The sequence below is a fragment of the Ceratina calcarata genome, unplaced genomic scaffold, assembly GCF_001652005.2.
Source record: "Ceratina calcarata isolate Rehan_Ccalc_2016 unplaced genomic scaffold, ASM165200v1 scaffold21.2, whole genome shotgun sequence".
NCBI classification, from domain to species: Eukaryota; Metazoa; Arthropoda; class Insecta; order Hymenoptera; family Apidae; genus Ceratina; species Ceratina calcarata.
In genome coordinates, this window is record NW_017142677.1 from 209,322 (window position 1) to 213,982 (window position 4,661).

The window sequence follows — 4,661 nt, forward strand, 5'->3', positions numbered from 1 at the left end:
TTCCTAAATCATTCTTAGAATTTACAATAAATATTAATTCAAGTATTCTTTTGTGCTCGAAAACTGATTACTTGTTGCGGTAATAAAGTCCAGATATTCAACCTCGAAGTTGAGCCGTTTAGCATGGGATTCATATAAAAAGTTTGTCCAAAAGAGACATTTTTATGAACGGTAACAAAAATTTCCTGAATATATATTTAAAAGACCAAACTAAATTATATTATAACATGCAAAATAATATGCAATTAATCTTGATGACTTGCGATATTCATTTTCGAAAAATATTCATCTAAAGTGAATAATGTCAATCATTTCTCGAACAGACGCGACAGACGAATGAGGAAGAGATTGATAACTTGACAACAACAAATCGTTAAGGTCTCAGGACTGTAAGGTGTATTATTATATTAGTAATCATACCATATGGAAAATTGAAGAAATAACAAATTAATCGTTAATAATTATGTATATGGACCTGAATTTATTTTAAGTTGAGCACAACTGCTCCTCGCGAACGTCCTTGAAGTTAGGATTTTCTTTAAAGAACAAGGATAGCCTCATAACTTTCCTAACTTCCGCAAATAGTATTTTGCTCTCAAAGGGGAGCTACCGAAAACACCGCCGTCACTATGCTTTCCATACGTTCCGACGTCAACTGCATCCACAAGTGTTAGGAAATCAATGGAAACGATCTATTATATTTAAAATATTGGGAGCCCGTTTTGGCAGGCGCATCAATAATGATATGCTTGCCATCCAGCGCTTCTAAGCGATTAGAAAAATTCCACTTGCCTTGAAAATCAAATTCAATACGACGCCACATTTCTTCCATCGTCACGGGCTATAGCATTACTTTTGGCATAAGCACGATCGCCGCACAGATCTCGTGGATAATAATACTTCAATTTGTCAAAAATATATTCTGGCTCTTGTGTTTCTTCCGGATTTAATTCTATACCGGATGCTACCGGTTGTTCCTCTTCTTCTTCTGAGCTCGCCTCTTCATTCCCATTTACGTTACTTTCGTCTCTGTTTCCCCCATCCTCGTCGGTACTGTCCATTTTTTTTTTTATATAAGCCATAAGCGTATTCGATGATATCGTTTAAATACTTGTAGCCATTCCTTGCTCACTCTAAAGTTCAAAATACCGAAAGCGACGCTTAATTTCTTCGCCTGTTTTATTAATAACTCATCTAAAAAAAATCTCCCTCAGTTCATATAATCTAAACCACCACCATTAACATATCGCATCTTAGGCTTTCAAGTCTCCGATGCCGAAATACTGGGCGATTTTGAAAAATACAAATAATTTTGCACATATACAGGGTGGTTCATCGGGTACTACCACCTCGATTTTCTTCGTTATTATTATACGTACCAAAGAATGTTTTATACAATTTCGAATGGTTTCGTGAGAAGCACATTCTGGTGTTGTGAGCTGTTTTATAGGTGGACGCGTAGAAAAGATATGAAAGTCATCAACGTTCTCTTTAAACGAGATTGAATACCAAACTGAGTGTATGGGCAGAAATTTATGTTTTCAATACATTTTATTAACATTTTATTACATTTCAAAATGTACGTATTTTATGTTACAGGCAATGTTCAACAGCAGGAAGATGTACAGCCGCATTACAGCCGGGATATAAGTACCAAATCAAAGTAAAGTAACCCGATAAATTCCATACGTTCCGCAGACTTTATAACGTACCGATAGAAATGAAAAAATGTTGGACAAATCCAGATTTGGGTACAAAATAGAAAAATGAAATCCGGTAGCCGAGATAGAATTAAATTCAAAAGAAACAAATGAACTAATTTACAGAAAAACGTATTGATTCAATTAAGAAACTAACGGCCAGATGAAACTCTGGTTACAAAATAGGAAAATGGACAAATAACAAAAGTCGGGATAGAATTAAATCCAAAAAAAGAGAGGAACATGAATATGATGGCAGCCGGGATAGAATTAAATTCAGAAGAAGAATGGAAATTCGAATATGGCATCATAAAATACGCTTTCGGTGACATATTTATTGAAGGACGTACTGATTAGGATAAAATGTAATGACCAGGTGAAGATCTGGTTTCAAAATAGGAAGATGAACAAATAACGGCAGCCGAGATAGAATTAAATTCAGAAGAAAAATGGAAATTCGAATATGACATCATGAAATACGCTCTCGGTGACGTGTTTATTGAAGGACGTACTGACTAGGATAAAAAGTAATGATCAGGTGAAACTCTAGTTCCAAAATAGGAAAATGGACAAATAACAACAGTCGGGATAGAATTAAATCCAGAAGAGAAATGAAAACTCGAATGTGATGTCCTAAAATACGCTTTCGGCGGTGTACTTACAAAAGAACGTATTGATAAAGATGAACAAGTAACGACCAGGTGAAAATTTGGTTTCAGAATAGGAAGATGAACAAATGACAATAGCCAACTACTTTAAAGGACCGATTTGGGAAAGGGAGAGAACATGAATATGATGGCAACCGGGATAGAATTAAATTCAGAAAAAGAATGGAAATTCGAATATGGCATCATAAAATACGCTCTCGGTGACGTATTTATTGAAGGACGTACTGACTAGGATAAAAAGTAATGACCAGGTGAAAATTTGGTTTTAGAATAGGAAGATAAACAGCTAACGGCAGCCGGGATAGAATTAAATCCAGAAGAGAAATGGAAACTCGAATGTGATGTCCTAAAATACGCTTTCGCGGTGTACTTACAAAAGAACGTATTGATAAAGATGAACAAGTAACGACCAGGTGAAAGTTTGGTTTCAGAATAGGAAGATGAACAAATAACAATAGCCAACTAGTTTAAAGGACCGATTTGGAAAAGGGAGAGAACATGAACAGATCTCGGATATTAAATTGTCTGAAATCGATAAGAGCGAAAAACACAAAGTGAAGAAATAAAAAAGTACATTCCATTAAGGTCTATTGAAAGATTCATTTACTTCGATCGTTTATTAGAAAATAATCCACAGCTTTTTGTGGAAGTACTAAGTAAATTTGTTGCAAGCAGTAAGTAAATTTGTCAGAAGAAAAGTATGATCGGGAATATAGCATTATCAAATACGCTTTCGGCAGTATGTACAAAAAAGTATATCTATAAAGGCGAGATAGTAGAGGTCAAATAAAAATATAGTTACAAAATAGGAATGTGAGCAACCGAAAGCAGGGGTGATAAAATTAAATCTAGAAGACAGAGAAGAGCAGGAACATAGTTTCAGAAGATTGGAGTACTATTTGACTATTATCCAAGAATGGCGCGAACATGAATTGCAGAATCGTCTAGGTAATATAAAAATGAATTACTATTAACATAAATAGCATTATATTAAGTATATTCAAGAATAATCAATTATAATTTTATTTTTCAGGTGAACAATAGTGATATATTGAGTACTGGTTTCAATTTTTATAGCGCAACGACCTTAAGTCACGATCTGGATTAATGATATTAGAAACATGAAATAGGAAATTTACACTTACCTTTAATGGTTAACTAATTATAAACGAAGAAAGTTGAGACGAGAACAATACGATATATTTAACATACGGGTAGTTAGGTAGACTCATCGACGATGTATGAGAAACGATACTTTCGTACGCAAATTCTATGAACACATGGCAACTTTAATGTACTCGGCTACATGTCCGTTCATATTAAATTTATATGTTTATTTTAAATAATGTAACGTTTGAGATCGTTAAATTCGAGTGTGTTTATTATGTAATTGGTGAGAATTTCTATTGAAACATTGAATGTATTAATGTTCCATGGTCTACAGAATAAACTTAATAACAATTCATAAGGTTTTATCGTGTTTTAATGATTTTTCAGGTTTCTTTTAAATCCTGTAAGTGTCTTAATACTTCTAGATGTCTACGTCGACGACAGTTCCTGCTTGGAGCATGCACAGTTGGCCACTCGCTCTGCGGGAGTCAAGGAGGCACCCAGTTTTTACATGCCTTTTCCTATATTTCGGCACTACTTTTCGTCGTGTCGTCCTAGTAGAAAAGATCCTTTATATGTGTTTCGAATCATGGACCTGAAGGATAGTGCATAGTCGAGCGAGCGGAGACCGAAAAATGGAAGAAAAAACAGCTCCCAGCCGCAATGTTTTGGTCCTCACCGTGGTACACCCTACAGTCGAATATATGTAATTAATGGTAGTGAGAAAGAGATCTGCGCATTATATTGATCAAAAATTATGTGTTCTCACTCTCACTACCATTACTCCCCTCTAAATTAAAATTAAGAAAAGAAAAAGGATGGGCATAGGATAATAAAAATAGAAATAGTACTTTGCGAAGTAAGAATTTTAATCAGGTCTCATATTAATACCTAAACAGAATTTAATTAATCACGAATCAGCTTTAGGTTCTTCTGTCACTGCTGCAAATTGATCCAAGTACATATTCTATTTGTTCTTTCCTTTCTAATACCAAGATCATTTCTAACACCAATTTCTCTACCTTCGGTGGTACATTAATTCCAACCAACTTAAACACTGCATTCCTAGTTAGTATTCCAATATCTCTCAGTCTTTTCCGTTGCGTTCTTTTTATCTCCTTGATATACTTCTGTAAAGATGGAAAACGGTTTTAAAATTGTACGTGTAAAGTAATGAGAGTAT

At 34.5% G+C, this 4,661-nt stretch overlaps 1 long non-coding RNA gene across 2 annotated transcripts in view; it reads left to right on the forward strand.

Moving 5' to 3' along the window:
* LOC113463969 (uncharacterized) overlaps positions 1–3,795 on the forward strand; it is an 8,544-nt gene extending 4,749 nt beyond the window's left edge. For both annotated transcript variants that reach the window (XR_003388804.1, XR_003388805.1), the window contains exons 2-3: positions 1,600–3,316; positions 3,402–3,795. This is a non-coding gene — a long non-coding RNA (uncharacterized LOC113463969). The remainder of the gene's footprint in view (positions 1–1,599; positions 3,317–3,401) is intronic.
* Positions 3,796–4,661: the final 866 nt, after the last annotated feature.